This window comes from Brachyhypopomus gauderio, unplaced genomic scaffold (genome assembly GCF_052324685.1).
Source record: "Brachyhypopomus gauderio isolate BG-103 unplaced genomic scaffold, BGAUD_0.2 sc341, whole genome shotgun sequence".
NCBI classification, from domain to species: Eukaryota; Metazoa; Chordata; class Actinopteri; order Gymnotiformes; family Hypopomidae; genus Brachyhypopomus; species Brachyhypopomus gauderio.
In genome coordinates this window covers 22573-40317 of record NW_027507162.1, presented here as the reverse complement: position 1 = coordinate 40317, position 17745 = coordinate 22573, and the positions used below count along the sequence as shown (strand labels likewise).

General features: G+C 39.5%; 1 long non-coding RNA gene across 2 annotated transcripts; it reads right to left on the bottom strand.

Annotated features, from left to right (window-relative positions):
* Positions 1 to 659: 659 nt before the first annotated feature.
* Positions 660 to 3511, bottom strand: LOC143504822 (uncharacterized). Of its 2 annotated transcripts, XR_013127662.1 has the most exons (5): positions 3463 to 3511; positions 2339 to 2595; positions 1335 to 1526; positions 912 to 1104; positions 660 to 800 (listed from the first exon to the last, which is right to left on the bottom strand). It is a non-coding gene; the product is annotated as an uncharacterized LOC143504822 (long non-coding RNA). The 2 variants fall into 2 exon arrangements; XR_013127663.1 differs by lacking the exon at positions 912 to 1104.
* Between the last annotated feature and the right edge of the window lie 14234 nt (positions 3512 to 17745).

Here is a 17745-nt window from a genome sequence, read left to right as displayed (position 1 = left end):
AACAGCGTCCGCCATATTGGTGAGGGCATATGTGCCAGTAAGGCTAATGCAAGTGAATGGAGCGAACTTCAGAAAGTGCTCTTCTACAAAGTATTTTTAGCTAATGTTCGTCATCGACCCACTCACATATAAACGTTAATATATTTGGAAATTAAACAATCACCAAAGACAACATTTATGACTTTTCATTATATTTTAATTGTAATTTCTGAATAAAAAAATGTCAACCTATGATACAATTGATTCCGTTTTTATATTTACAGTAATTAACATTTATGAACATATGTACACACACATCATCAATATATGAAATAATAAATAAAATATCTATTTATATATGTACACATTAATATATATATATATATATATATATATATATATATATATATATATATATATATATATATGTATATGTATATATATATATATATATATATATATATATATATATGTGCACATTAATATCTATATCTATCTATATATATGTACACATTAATATCTATCTATCTATATATGTACACATTAATGTCTATATCTATATGTACACATTAATATCTATATCTATATATATGTACACATTAATATCTATCTATATATATATATATATGTCTATATATCGATCTATATCTATCTCTGTATATACTGGGATCTCTATTGTTTGAAGCTAATACCCTTGGAAAAGAACAGTCTTGCACAGCTTTTTCCGTGTGTTACCACTCTGCAACTTAAAGAGTGTTCAGCTTGGCAATATGTGTCTCCTGAGCCTTCTTTGAGCTCTTAGATGTCCTGGTAGACACGTGCTAAAACCAATGATAAAAGATAAAAAATTATTTAACAAGCAGATCCAAAAAGGGAAAATACGTTTTCCAGGATGGTGTGGCTCTGAATCTTGGCTTTCTAGAAGCACCGACCTTTTGGAGGTGAGCTGGGAAACAGAAGACTGAAGGAACAGCTCCAGTTCTGATCCTGACTGCCTGACCTGTCCTGTCAAAATCCTCTGGCCTGAAATGCTCACTGCAGAGCATGGAGGACAAGCTAGCAGAAAACCCTTCTCGTCTGACAGCTGTTTCCCATCTCTTTCTGAGATCTCTATCTTTTGGAAACCTACATAGTATGACAAACGTTTGCTAAACAAATCACAATAATCAGAGTACCTACTTCGGTCGAATTTAGTAAAAATATACTTTCTTTGTTTGTTCTGAGACTGGTTTCACCGCGGGAAATCACAGTATTACGTCCGTGATGAACAGTATTGAACACAAAATCAGGAAAATCTGTACGTAAAATGACTCCGTAATGGACAAATAGAAGCATTAATACATTTACATTCTTACCTGTGAAAGGTTATGCCAATTGATCTTGTTTCAGTTGAAAAGCGGTTGGTGCAGTTATACGCAGAGCATGAGCGAGGCATCTTTCGCTGCTTCTCCGATCGCTCTTCTGCCCTCACCAATATGGCGGACGCATTTACGTACGACTCAGCGTTCCATGAGGCGTCTATGTATATATGTCTATGGTTGGCAACCCTGTAAGTGGGCGGAGTTGAACAGAAAGACTGTCTTATTTATTTATTTAAAAAACATGTAAGCCTATTTCAAGAAAAAGTTTACAAATGCCAGTGTCATTTTTGATGTTCCGGTTAAAATACATGTCAATAAAGTGAGTATTGGCAGAACTGGTAGTCATTTTCATGTTATAGGGGCGGGGGATCAGCCTCTGCTGAAAGTAACTAAAAGTAATCTAACTTAGTTACTTTTAAAAGCAAGTAGTCAGTAACTTAACTGAGTTACTTTTTAAAGAAGTAGTCAGTAGTCAGTAGTCGGATTACTGTTTCAAAGTAACTATGGCAACACTGTCTGTAAGACATCTGCACAGCGGGAAAGTGGTCAGCGATACAAGTGAACAGGACGAACCAACAGAGAAGAGAAGAAAGGTGGAGAAATCTCCTGCCACAAGGTGTTCCAGTCATGTGTATCTCATTGGGCAGCCCAGCTCCAGCATCAGTGGCTGTCAACTTCCTACTAATCGCCAGGTGTATCGCCATTCTGGAGTATGGCAAGGATTAAAACACTTACTAGACCAAATGCAGTCAATCACTCATTGCAGTTCCTTTCTCTTCCTCTGTTGTGTTGTCTCTTCTCTTGTGTTTGACTATTTTCCTGTATTTCTCATGGAGGATCATGAAGTGATTGACTGCATTTGGTCTAGTGTTTTAATCCTTGCCATACTCCAGAATGGCAAAACAACATCCAGTGTATCATGGGCTAGAGAACTATTGTCACTGTACAAGCCAACCTAGAAAATCCTGAAGCTACTGGATTACTGAAGGTTTGCCTACCGCTTCAGACTCTGTGTCCCAGCGACAACAGAGGTCTACGAATGGCTGCTTTTGAACCGTCCCTTCACCAGTCGGTGTCTGTGACATGGCGGGCAGAAAGCCCCGCCTTTGTCGCTCTCTGGCAGTTTGTCCCGGAGAGCAACGATGCCGTCCACCCTCTGCTATGTCACAAAAGCCTGGTGACGCAGCTCCACCGGACCGTCAGCCACGTCGACCACGCGATGATGGCCTTGAACGCCGTCGGGTCCCAGACTCTCCTGGGAATTAAAGAAAGAGAAATACAGATATTTCTGTATCCTAATCGTCAGGACATCACCCCTCCTTCCCCTCTGTCTTGCCAGCAATCAGCAGGACCAAACATCACCCTTTATTATGTTAATTAACAGAGCAAGAATGAGGCAGCAGCTCTGTGGTGCACCCAGAAAGTCTAATACTACCGCTACTAATATCCTCTGTAAATATATAGCACATGTATTTGTTTGATACTCTCATTGGCTTTATTGGGTATTTTCTGTCTAGAATAGATTCAAACAATTTTTTCCCCAATTATTTAGCAGATAGATAGATAGATAGATAGATAGATAGATAGATAGATAGATAGATAGATAGATAGATAGATAGATAGATAAATAGATAGATAGATAGATAGATAGATAGATAGATAGAGAGAGAGAGAGAGAGAGAGAGAGAGACAGAGAGAGACAGAGAGAGTACTTGGTGAAGCCAATTAGCACCGCCATGATAATGCTAATTTCCGGTACCATTCGTATGGGATTTCCAATATAACATTAGCATCGAGCTAATTGTCGGCCGAGAGTGAAGTCAAATCTTTGATATATTATCATTTCTTTCATTTGATTATTAATGAAACTAATGGTATAAATAAAAAAGCGACCTTATTGATAGATGTTGTACTTGGTGTTTTAGAAAGCCAATTAGCATCGCCATGATAATGCTAATTTCCGCTAGCATTCGTATGGGATTTCCAATATAACATTAGCATCGAGCTAATTGTCGGCCGAGAGTGAAGTCAAATCTTTGATATATTATCATTTCCTTCATTTGATTATTAATGAAACGAATAGTATATTTTTTATTAAATTGAATTATCAATGTATCTTTACCTTATAAAGGATTAAATGTCCACTCCAAGAGGATTTGATGTCTTCAAATGTATTTTTTGTTTTAAGCATAATTGGTTGTCCTGTAGGTCAGTGGATAAGGTGTTGGGCGACAGGCCACTCAGTGCAGGATTCAAACCCCACTGTGACCTCCTGATCCTGGCTAATAGCCGGTATGCCTTGGTTGAGGGGGGACTGGCCCGAACCAAGCCAACGCTACAGGAAAACCTTTTCTTCATTACTACTAATGGTTTACATTAGACAAACAGCCTGCTCGCTCTTTGCTGTTTTAGAAAGCCAATTAGCACCGCCATGATAATGCTAATTTCCGATAGCATTCCTATGGGATTTCCAATATAACGTTAGCATCCAGCTAATTGTCGGCTGAGAGTGAAGTCAAATCTTTGATATATTATCATTTCCTTCATTTGATTATTAATATAAACTAATAGTATATTTTTTATTAAATTGAATTATCAATGTATCTTTACCTTATAAAGGATTAAATGTCCGCCCCAAGAGGATTTGATCATTTTTTATTATTATCAAACAGTGCTCCTTCACTACAAGTACAACTATACACACATAATAAACATATAACAACATATTTAAAACTTGTAAATCCTGTAAAGCTGCTTTGTGACAACATGTGTTGTGGAAAACCAAAATATATTTCATTGGATTTGATTTGATATTTACATTTTTTTAATTATGTACAACTATTTACTACAGGGCAGGTGGGGCGTTTGGCTCACTAGACCTGTTCAAAAAACTACTTTTTCATTAACACTAATCTTTGGAGGACAACTTTTATTTTTATGTAAGAATCAAAAGAAAACAATTCTGTAAAATACAGTACAGTAGTAATAAAAATAATTGGGGTTAGGTGGGCCATACAGCGAAAAGAGGAGGCGAGAAAAGAGGGTCAGTGTTCAGTGTTCATCAGGGTTCCCACACCTTGGTTAACATAAAATTCAAGGACCTTTCAATGACTTTCCAGATCCAACTTCCTCAAATTCAAGGACTGCACCTGCCAGCATTTACCTACTCTTACCCCTGAATATGTTATCAAAAAACGATGTTAATACAACGCAAATTCAAAAGACTGAATGTCATTTCAAGCCATGCATCCTGAAATTTTTTGTGCATGACATTAAGCGCTGATTCTACGAAAACTTCACTCACACTCAACATGACTGGCAAGTTAGCGATGCACATCTGAGATGACGACATTCACGTAAAATGGCTATAGTTGTTGAAGGATCAACAACTACCTACAGGAAATACTTGCTTTCGGTGCTGAACAAACAAACAAATTTCTCTACAGGAGAATGACCAAACTTTGCCAAGTAAAAGTCAGCATAAGCCCTGTGCAAAATAATGACATGTTGACAGTAGACAAATAATAATAATAATAACAATAATACACATATGCATATACACATACAGTACATACATAAAACAGAGGAGCAAAGCCATATAATGAGATCAAGGACCGTCAAGGACGGCTGTCTTTTATGCCTGTTTTCAAAAACTTTCCAGGGCCTTGAACTTATTTTTTCAGATTCACAAACTTTCAAGGATTTCAAGGACCCGTGGGAACCCTGAAGGTAGCTCTGCGGGACTTGAGGGACATTGGTTTGTCATCAGGGGCTAATCTCCGGGAAGAAGCAGTGGCCGTGTTTATTTTGCCGAGTCTACCATGCATCAGTCAGCTAGCGGCGGCTAAACGCTTGCAGCTTTCACCTCAGCTGCCTAGGGAGGGGGGGACATGGGGGCCTATCTTCTCAATCACATGGTTTAAGGAGCGAGCCCCCTGGAAAAGATGATGCGCAACTAACCGTCTACTGACAATTCTCTGGAGCGCCCCAGGTCACTCTTGTTTCCCACCAGGATGACGGGGATGTTTTCCGACTGGTGCGCCCAGCGAAGCTGTATGCGCAGCTCCGAAGCCTTCTCAAAGCTGGACTTGTCCGTCACCGAGTTTACAATGATGTAGGCGTCGCCCATCCACATGCACTGATCCTTCAGCCACTGGCTGTTATCCTGTGGAATGGCACCCGGTTAATACAAAAGGCGCAGAACGCTCTGTGGCGTATCACCAATCCTGTGGTTTTAGGTGGTTGTTATCAGCGAGTGACTCGCTCACCTGTTCCCATATGTCCTACAAAAGCAGATTTGTCTCTTCTTCGTTGACGATGATTGACCTATCATATGTGTTTCCTGATGGGAAGAAGGAAGTAAGAAATAAGAACATTTATTCTGAAGTACTCAGCATCTCTTATCACAGTACCAGAGTCACCTATCCCAGTATCTAGACAGTAGGATTTTGACAAATCATCCATCAATCTGAGCCCTGACCGTGGAGTTTTCCTTTAGAGCCAGTGTATTAATCTTTTACACCCACTCTGCCTGGTGTTTGACTACAACTACCTAAGCTCTATTTGAGTAATGGGTGCAGCTGTGGCTGGCTGGAAATAGCAGAAATCAATACACCTTTACCTGCTCTCCCATATGACCCATTACACTGTCTGTTAGTCAGACCAGATTGTGAGGTCCTTGAATTAGCTTAATCCCATGTCCTTGGAACATGTTCTACTAAAAAGCAAGCATTATCTCGCAACAACAAAAGTGCCCACATTGGCACCAAGACTTTACCTGTCTCCTCTGAGTCGTGACTGTCCTCAACTCCACCAAATATCCTCGCCAGACTCGACTTCCCTACGTTGAGCTCGCCAAGAAGCACAACCTTGTAGGTGTGTCCATGGGAGTCGCTCCCGGAGGAGATGACAGAGTCGGATGAATCAGACACGCAGCTGTCACGGTGCTGCTCCCCGGGACCGTAGGAGGTGCAGCGCGTGAGTGTGGAGAGCTCGGCGCTCTGCACTGAGGGCATGGTGGAGCAGAACTCGCGGTGGTCCACTGGTATGCTCCTCCGGTGTAAACTCTGCAGGTTGAAGGGAGGAAAGGGTATACTTCCTCTCCTTTTATCCATGTTCCGCAACTTGTCTCCTTTGTTCAAAGTCATGATTATAATATAAGCAGTTTGTTAATATTGTTTGTCCCACTAAGTAGACAGCCCATATTAGCCTACATTAAATACACTTATTTATTGTTTCTGTTCTGACATATCCCAGCTGCCAATATCTATAAACATAGCAGTTTTTTACAGATAAACATGCCAAACCTGCCTATTTAAAATATATAAACTTAGATGTATATTTGTCCAATGTCTTCTTTCCAACGTCTGAACTCCAATGGTCAAGAAAAATCCGTTTGGTATAGCTCCTTTCGTTTCTCTTCTACAGTGCGGTTCGGTTATGATCAGAGATGAGACGGAGCCCCTTATTTATTGCCCGGTAGGATCGCTGGCGTCAAAAAATAATCAGAAAAAAACAGCAGATTGTTCAAAATAAAAGATGTTTTAATAAATATATAAAAAGTTCTTACCTCTGGTGTCATGACCTCTGAAACGAAGGATGTTCTTTTTAAACTTGATCGGTCATATTTTAGGACTGCAAAAGTCTTCTCAATGATGGCTTCAGTCTAAAAAAAATATGAAATAAGCACAATATTCAGTAATTAAATTGCTGGAGCTCTTAAAAAAAGGTAAGCTCTACTAAAATGACAAAATAGTGTATTATAATAGCGTATAATAAGAGTATTTAATTAGCTCACTATTTTACACCTTGGTCCATGAACATGTTCCTGGTTTAAAACATGGACCTTCAAGTGTTTTAAATGGCTTGTTGATAAAGTAGGTGTACTTGTAGCCGGGTAAACTATGTGCAAGACAGGTATCCAAAGTATCCAAGACCAGGACAAAGAAAAACAATATGTCAGGCTAATATCTAAACATGTCTTTGGACTTTACCCATGTTTTAATACAAATATTTACCTGGTTTTCTTCAAAGACAGAAATGTTTCCATCTCTGAGCCTTTTCATTTTCAGGTCAAAAGTGGGGTTTTCAAGCAGGAACATTCTATTGGACCTCAATCTTCTGGACTGCAGGTCTTTTTCTAGTGTCTGCAAACAGAAAAAAACATAATTTTATTAGTGAATTTGTGAAGTGTAATGATGCTTATTGATGTAAATACACCGCACAACATAACATTAGACTTCTTTTCCTGCTGATTATTGGGTGGTATTCCAGATTTTAAATTTTAGTTCAGAAATTGAGTGCTGAAGAAGATTTCCTTTACTGTAACTCACTATTTTTTTAGTCAGTGTAAGACTGTTTTTCTATTGTGGTTTAATATAAATTACCATTGGTGTTACCATGTTTGCCATTAATTAATGAATCTATGGCAGCCCATAGCAGTATTATTTGACCTATTCAATGTTTGGTGAGTGTGACATATTTCTTTGACATTACAGGTACTCAAGAGTATTTGATGCTGCGCTACTGATCACATTAAGTACTTTCATTTATTTTAGTAAGTACATTTATTGAATCATAACAGTCAAGTTTGCAATTATGTTTTCTTGTCAGATATGTGCATATCAGTGTAACTGCTCAGTTGCCTATGTGAGACACGTGAAAATTCACAGAAATATGCACAATTTAAAACTGCAGTGTTGTATCCCTAATTGCAAAAGGACCTTTCGAAAATGTCACCCAGCTTCTGATGGCTCATTTCTCAGAGAACACCACAGGACTAGTTCTTCATGCAGATCTAAGTTTCCATTGAAAAAATACACTCTACACATGTGTGTGTTGTGTGTGTGTATGTATGTCATGTGTCAATTTATCAAGGGTTCACACACAAGGTTGTAATTTGCTGTATTTCAAAAGAATTTGACAGGAATTTTTTTGTCATGTTTCAGGTGGAACAGCAGGACACTGTATTCAGCGCTGGATGGTCAGCCTTGAGGGCCATGTAATATGTGAGGGGATGCAACCCACCTTCTTGACAGGGCTTGCTGCCTTATTTTCTATCTTCTACATCTTCAATCTCGAATACCAAGAAGAGGCCTCATGCACTCTTGAATTCATCCAAAGGTTAGGTATTTTCACTAAAACATGTGTTTCTTATCTCTTTAATGGTATACTATTGTGAACAAAACATTTTCTGCTTTTTGTTGTGTTGTTAATGTAAGTGAGTTACACAAATTGAGTTTTACACTGTCTGAAGAGACACTATTATTTTTCAGGCGCTTCATTGGTATAAACCCTGAGTGAGGCACCAAGGCTGGACGGGGCAAAGACTTGCCCAAAAAAACTGGCAAAGCCACCAGCAAAAAGATGACAACAGTCAACCCACATGTATCCACTCTGCTGAGAAGACTGATGGACTTTCACTGGGACTTCATTTAAAATGGTGAGATTATTCAGTCCCATTGCACACACACACACACACACACACACACACACACACACACACACACACACACAAAGACACCAGCTTGTCTCATTGCTTTAATTCTTTTTCCCTCACAACTTTTCTCTCTCTCTCTTACAGGGTAGAAAGTCTGAATTGCTGTTATTCACGCACCTCACCTGGTCCCTCAACACAAGCTCCATAACAAAGCCCAGCAGCGTCTCTACTTCCTGTAGACTGAGGAAAGCACACCTTCCACCTCCCATCCTCACCATGTTCTACAGAGGGACTGTAGAGAGCATCCTGAGCGCCTGCATTACCGTCTGGTTCAGGAGCTGCAACATCTCGGAGCCCAAGACCCTACAGCGGATAGTGAGGATAGCCGAGAAGATCATTGGTGTCTCTCTCCCCTCCATCAGTGACATCTACACCACACGCTGCATCCGCAAAGTCACCAGCATTGTGGAAGACCCAACCCACCCATCACACGGTCTCTTCACTCTGATGCCGTCCGGCAAAAGATACAGGAGCATCCGAGCCTCCACCTCCAGGCAGTCAGGCTCCTCAACTCCCAGACACAGAACTGACACACACCAACACTGATCTGACCCCACACACGCACAAAAAGACTGCACTGAACCCCCCACCAGAAATAGTTGCTGCTCTCCCACAGGACCTATTAACTACCTCAGAACCACTGTGTTCATGTATGTTCCATATGATACAGTATATCACTCATCTCAGACACCACTTAGACCACATTGCACTGTACCAGCTCTTTACACCATTATGTCTCAATTGTCTCTGGCCTGTTGTATTTATTGTAATGTTTTGCTGTGAGATTGCCCTATGCTGCACATTTTGCACAGTCTTGAACTGCTACCCTGCCGCACTTTATGTTGTCTGTTGTACTGTCAATTTGTGTTACACCATGGTTGCGGAGGAACGAAATTTCGTCACACTGTGTACCTGCACTCTGATGTAATGACAATAAAAAGCCACTTGACTTGAAGTTTGTCTGGATTGTTCCTGTTGTTTCATTATCGGAACTGTTATGTTGTGACTAGTTTCATGTCAACATTTCCGAGTCTGAATGCCTTGTTCTTTTATTGCACTATTTTCAGTCAAAGGGTTGTGTTGTTTTTTTGTTTGTTTTTTTTTTTTTTACAAAGAAGGCACTATTTGAATGTAGAGAATTTAAATTATGTTAAAATAAAAGGCAAAGTGCATTAAGAAGCTGTGTTTTTTTCACATTGCAATTACATACTGCTAAATTCACAAATCACATTCTGTTGTAGTTTGTAGATTTTGTTGTAGTTTTGTAGAGTACTACTATTATTATCATAACTATAATTATAAATGTCAGTTATGGAAGCAGTGGTGTATTATTATTATGGTTACTATTAATACTTTTACTACTATTATTGTCACGGTGAGGCGGCCCTCTACCGGCCGCCTCTGTCCACAGCGGCTGTTGTTGTTGCTGTTGTTTGGTGACGTCATGTGCGTCCCTCAGGTGGGCAGAGCCCGTGATCCGTCTCACCTGAGGGTCGTTTGTTTGCCTATATATGTCTTGTCTTTGTACCAGATGACCGCTGGTCATTATATCCTTAATTTGGGGATATTGCACGGGTTTTAGGTTTGCACACTTTCTATTAAACCATCCTTTTTCCCTGAGACTTGGTGTGATCGCTTCCTTTTAGTTGCTCACCCCCGCCCGTCACAGAATGACCAGCCACCCTTCGGAAGCCGCCGAGTCTCTTTTTCTTTCTCCTTCGTTCGTGGTCATGTCTCGTGGTAAGTGTTTGTCTGCGTGGTGTTTTGTGAAGAGTTCCGCCTTGCTTTTGTGTTGTGTTTGTGGCACGGCGTGGACCAGGGCTGTCTGCCCTGGGAAAACTCTTCCTGTCTGTTGTTTGTTAGTTTGTTTGAAGAGCTCCGCCGTGTCTGTGTTTGTGGCACGGCGAGGACCAGGGCGTCTTCCCTGGAAAGGCTCTTCATGTTTTGTGTTGGTTAAAACGTGTGTTCATGTCGACGAATGTGTGGATCAGTGTGCGTGCTCGTTATGTTTAATGTTACATGTTTTGTGTGTGACGCGGTCGCCGCTCGTCACTGTCGCCTCGCTCCCCGTGTGTCTTGTGTTAAATGTGGGGAGCGACTGCGACTCTGGTTTTAGGTTTGCACACTTTCTATTAAACCATCAGTTTTCCCTGAGACTTGGCGAGATCGCTTCCTTTTAGTTGCTCACCCCCGCCCGTCACAATTATTATCATAACTATTATTATAAACTGTTATGGAAGCAGTGGTGGATAATGTAATTGTAATGACAATATAGCCATTATTTTACTTTATTATTATTCTACTTTACAATGTTATTTTATTATATTTTACCATTGTATGTACCTTATGCTTTGGCAATACAAATGTACATATTTGTCATGCCAATAAAGCGCCATTGAATTGGATTGAATTGGATTAGAATGTGGAACATAACACTTCTTACACTGCCCTGATGTCATAATAATGACACATATGAGGATCATTCCATGTACACTATAATTTCAGATCAGATTGTGTAGTGTGACGCAACTGACCATGTTTGCCAAAATGAAGTGTCTCTGGTGTTGGTGTGCAGGGGGAATCCAGGACGAGTCAACAGACACAGACATGAACAAGGAGTCCAGAAGAGAAATCAAACTAAAAGCTAAAAGAAAAGCAAAAGAGGAGACAGAAAACATCATTCCCTTGAGTGAGTGAATGAGTACAATGTTAACAACTTATTTTGTGGCATGTATAGGGACTTATTTAAGGTATTTTTCTTTGAACACAGTTCAGTAAAGCTCAGTATCAGTAAGGTTCATGTAAATGGTTTATTCACTGTGTATCTTTATGCTTGTAGCAGTACTGAAAGTCTTTCCCTTTAGAAAATCATTAATAAATTGCAATAATTAGAATTCACAGGAAACAAACACAGTTACATGTTACTCCTAGGTAGCGTTAAGTAACTTTGGAGTTCATTATTATGGGTCAGGGGCTGTACTGTGATACTGATCACATCACCCTGGTAAAACCTCTATTAATGTCAATACCAGAAAAACAAGCATCAACACAGCTCAACTGAAAAACATTCATCTGACATTCTCATGTAAAATTGATTAGTGTATGTTGAAGAAATTTTTTTTTGTTGTTGCAGAAGCTCCTGTGACCGATGATCTGGATAAGATGATCGATGATCTCTTCCACTTTCTCCAGGACTATTCTTCTGACCTTCCACCTCTAGGTGATCAAGAGACATTCATACAAAATCCCATACTGAAAACACATTTGCTAATTTACTGACATCAACTTGTTCAATACTTATTAATATCAATACCATAGAAGTTTACATTAACACATCAGCATCAGTACGATTCATGTAAATGGTTTATTCACTGTGTATCTTTATGCTTGTAGCAGTACTGGAAGTCTTTTCCTTTTGAAAATCATTAATAAATTGCAATAATCAGAATTCACAGGAAACAAACACAGTTACTCCTAGGTAGCGTTAAGTAACTTTGGAGTTTATTGCTAGAGCCATTAAGTGAAAAATAAGAGAAAAAGAAACAGAAAATAGGTCTGTTCTATAGGATTTCTCTTTTCTTTCTATTTTTGTTGTTATTTTTGTCTGTTTTGTTCTTGTCTTTGTTCTTTTTTGTATTTCTCTGTAAAGCATCCTTGGGTACTTTGAAAGGCGCTATATAAGTGGAAATTATTATTATTATTATTATTATTATTATTATTATTATTATGGGTCAGGGGCTGTACTGTGATACTGATCACATCACCCTGGTAAAACCCCTATTAATGTCAATACCAGAAAAACAAGCATAAAAACAGCTCAAATTAAAAACATTCATCTGACATTCTCATGTAAAATTAGAGTATGTTGAAAAAAAAATTTTTGTTGTTGCAGAAACACCTGTTCTGGACTTTTCTTCTCATCTTCCACCTCTAGGTGATCAAGAAACATTCATACAAAAAACACATTTGCTAATTTACTGAAGTTTACATTAACACAGATCAGCTGAAAAATATTCACCTGTTATTACCACACAATATTTAATAAGGGCTTCTTGAAAAAAATTTTTTTGCAGAAGGAACTATGAAATATGTGTTCTCGACATCTGTCAGGAACCCTCACAGGCTCCCTTGGACAAGACTGAGGTCTCTTGCACCCTGCATGTAGGTGACCAAGAGACATTCATACAGAATCCTATGCTGATTACACGTTTGCTAATTTACTGACATCAACCTGTTCAATAGCTAGTAATATAAATAAGAGAGACTCTTACATTTACAGAAATCAGCTGAAAAATATTAACCTGTTATTACCATTTAATATTTAATAAGGGCGTGTTGAAAAAAAATCTTTTTTTTTGCAGAAGGAACTTTGAAAGGAACTCTCAACGAGTCCTGTCAGGAGATCTTGCAACTCACCTCTAGCCTGTTCCTGTGTCTTCATGTTGTTGTTGTTGTTGTGGTGTTTGTCCCTCAGGTGGGCGGAGCCCGCGATCCGTCTCACAGTCTTGTTGTTGTTGTTGTTGTGGTGTTTGTCCCTCAAGTTGGCGGAGCCCGTGATCCGTCTCACAGTCGTGTTTTTGTTGTTGTTGTGGTGTTTGTCCCTCAGGTGGGCGGAGCCCGCGATCCGTCTCACCTGAGGGTCGTTTGTTTGTCTATGTATGTCTTGTCTTTGTACCAGTTGACCGCTGGTTATTATACCCTTAATTTTGAACAAGTCACGGGTTTTTGGTTTACGCACTTATTCTATTAAACCATACATTTTCCCTAAGACTTGGCGTGATCGTTTCCTTTTTGTTTCACTCACCCTGCCCGTCACACATGCAAGTCTGTCAACATCGACTTTTCATCATCAGTTTAGGCTCCCATAATCCCTCATGTTCTGTTTTTACAATATAAAATATACAAATATATGCCTGTTCAGTTGTCTAGTCCGTGGGGTTAGTGTTGAAAACACAGCTTGTGGTCTTAGCAGCCTAGGAGGAGGCCGACAGAGTCCGGCTCTCTCAGAGCACTGTGAGGTTGTGGCAGGTCTTGGACTTTTGTCGGAAGGCCATCTTCTTGTTCTTCCGGGCAACCATGTGTTGGTGTATAGTACACCACTGTATAGTACAGTACTATATGGAAAAAAAGAAATAATTAATCAGCTCAAAGACACACTCAAACGCTTTTCTTTTTCACCCTCCCCCACAACCTTAGGTTCAAAAACACAAACATACCTGTATGTGCGGAGATGACGTCATTTAGCGCGTTCTAGCAGCCAAAAGCGTTTTTTTAATTTTAAACACATCCAGCAGAACAATGAACTGATGGTTCACACCATCACCCCCCCCTCACCCGTCTACCTATAAGTGGCTGCATGTACATAACAAAGGGTGGCCTAATGGAATGCAAATATCCCCAGAACTGCCCCCTGGTGGAGACCAGGTAGAAAAAGTGTGGAATGAAAATGCTGGGACTCCTAGTGTTAAAACTACATTCCCAGAGATTGATGCTATGGCTTTGAAATTGGTACCAAACGATAGGTAATAACATTTTCATTTATCTGGTATAAAACACATAGACACTATGTACATTTCAACTATATTTAATGCAAAAACATACATATTTTTGATGCTTGGAAAGGATGACATCTTATGATACATGACCAGTGTTGGGAACGTTACTTTAAAAAAGTAATTAGTTATAGTTACTCACTACTTGTTCAAAAACGTAACTGAGTTAGTAACTGAATTACTCTATAATACAAGTAACTCGTTACCAGGGAAAGTAACTATTTGCATTACAGTAAAAAAAAAGTTATATGCCAATGAATAAGGATTTTTTGAAAAAGCAGTTTTCACAGTCAGTTGAAATGAGTATTTATTGCACATCAACAGACCAGTGCAGGATAAAATCCTTTAAAATCCCAAATCTTTGTAAATAATAATAATAATAAAAAGCAAAAGTAAACAGTTACACTATATAAAGTGCATTTAAATCAAATATCAAATATATTTGTATAGCGCTTTTCACAACATATGTTGTCACAAAGCGCTTTACAGTATTTACAAAGTTAACAATACTATGGGTCCAAATCCCTTATGAGCAAGCCAAAGGCGACAGTGGCAAGGAAAAACTCCCTAGATGGTGGGGAATAGGAAGAAACCTTGGGAGGACCAAGACTCAAAAGGGAACCCATCCTCCATTGGGCGGCCCGTTAACACACAAATTACACAAAAACTAATTATACAGACTAATACACAAGTTACAAATAAATCACACAATCAGGCTAAGTATAAGGTAACTAGAATGAAAGTTCTGGGTGCTGATATTGTCAATGTAAATGTCTTATGATGAACGCCAGGTTTTCATTCCATGTCGGAGTGATGATACTGGAATTGTAGGCTCCAACTGCAGTGTTACTCCCCAAGTGAACCTCGGAGAAGAAAGATATGTGATGTGGTAAATATGTAACAGATTATTCAAAGGCCAAACTACATCTATTTACATATTTACATTGACATCTATCAAATTAAATTAAATTCTCTCAACCTGAAACAACTGGATTGTTCAGAACAGAAGTAAACTTAAGAATAAAACCTCTATTCTTAAATAAATCAAATACCCAGTCTGGTAGACATTCAGGAACTTCAAGTATTTTCTTAAATAATGTTTATATCGCCACCTTGAAAATGATAATTTTTCTTCGGCTTGCTTCTGACTCGCTATTTCTGTCTCTTCTCCGTTTTTGTCGTGTCACTGGTGTGCTTTGGCGCGCGTGTAAAAACACTGGCTCGGATTGGCTACCATAACGCTGCCTTAGCCTTGTTAAGTTAAACAGGTGTTACACCGAGGACTGTGACCTATCGAGATCTGTTACTCCTCACTAGCCTGGGCAGTGGTCCGCTCGCATTACTGTTAGTATATCAATATATAGTAACGCACCGCTTTTAATGACCAGTAACGTCAACGGCGTTGTAACGACAGGAAAAGTAATTAATTATATTATCCCGTTACTGACAAAATGACGCCGTTATCGCAACACTGTACATGACTATCTCAAAAATGTTACTCTATTGTACATATATCACAATGATCACACATTACATTGAGAAATAGGTTTGAACCAACTAAGCTTTATATCTTAATTTAAGATTGTGAACTGCTGAGATCGTGGCATCTGTAAGACATCTGCACAGCGGGAAAGTGGTCAGCGATACAAGTGAACAGGACGAACCAACAGAGAAGAGAAGAAAGGTGGAAAAATCTCCTGCCACAAGGTGTTCCGGTCATGTGTATCTCATTGGGCAGCCCAGCTCCAGCATCAGTGGCTGTCAACTTCCTACTAATCGCCAGGTGTATCGCCATTCTGGAGTATGGCAAGGATTAAAACACTTACTAGACCAAATGCAGTCAATCACTCATTGCAGTTCCTTTCTCTTCCTCTGTTGTGTTGTCTCTTCTCTTGTTTTTGACTATTTTCCTGTATTTCTCATGGAGGATCATGAAGTGATTGACTGCATTTGGTCTAGTGTTTTAATCCTTGCCATACTCCAGAATGGCAAAACAACATCCAGTGTATCATGGGCTAGAGAACTATTGTCACTGTACAAGCCAACCTAGAAAATCCTGAAGCTACTGGATTACTGAAGGTTTGCCTACCGCTTCAGACTCTGTGTCCCAGCGACAACAGAGGTCTACGAATGGCTGCTTTTGAACCGTCCCTTCACCAGTCGGTGTCTGTGACATGGCGGGCAGAAAGCCCCGCCTTTGTCGCTCTCTGGCAGTTTGTCCCGGAGAGCAACGATGCCGTCCACCCTCTGCTATGTCACAAAAGCCTGGTGACGCAGCTCCACCGGACCGTCAGCCACGTCGACCACGCGATGATGGCCTTGAACGCTGTCGGGTCCCAGACTCTCCTGGGAATTAAAGAAAGAGAAATACAGATATTTCTGTATCCTAATCGTCAGGACATCACCCCTCCTTCCCCTCTGTCTTGCCAGCAATCAGCAGGACCAAACATCACCCTTTATTATGTTAATTAACAGAGCAAGAATGAGGCAGCAGCTCTGTGGTGCACCCAGAAAGTCTAATACTACCGCTACTAATATCCTCTGTAAATATATAGCACATGTATTTGTTTGATACTCTCATTGGCTTTATTGGGTATTTTCTGTCTAGAATAGATTCAAACAATTTTTTCCCCAATTATTTAGCAGATAGATAGATAGATAGATAGATAGATAGATAGATAGATAGATAGATAGATAGATAGATAGATAGAGAGAGAGAGAGAGAGACAGAGAGAGTACTTGGTGAAGCCAATTAGCACCGCCATGATAATGCTAATTTCCGGTACCATTCGTATGGGATTTCCAATATAACATTAGCATGGAGCTAATTGTCGGCCGAGAGTGAAGTCAAATCTTTGATATATTATAATTTCTTTCATTTGATTATTAATGAAACTAATGGTATAAATAAAAAAGCGACCTTATTGATAGATGTTGTACTTGGTGTTTTAGAAAGCCAATTAGCACCGCCATGATAATGCTAATTTCCGGTAGCATTGGTATGGGATTTCCAATATAACATTAGCATGGAGCTAATTGTCGGCCGAGAGTGAAGTCAAATGTTTGATATATTATCATTTCCTTCATTTGATTATTAATGAAACGAATAGTATATTTTTTATTAAATTGAATTATCAATGTATCTTTACCTTATAAAGGATTAAATGTCCACCCCAAGAGGATTTGATGTCTTCAAATGTTTTTTTTGTTTTAAGCATAATTGGTTGTCCTGTAGGTCAGTGGATAAGGTGTTGGGCGACAGGCCACTCAGTGCAGGATTCAAACCCCACTGTGACCTCCTGATCCTGGCTAATAGCCGGTATGCATCGGTTGAGGGGGGACTGGCCCGAACCAA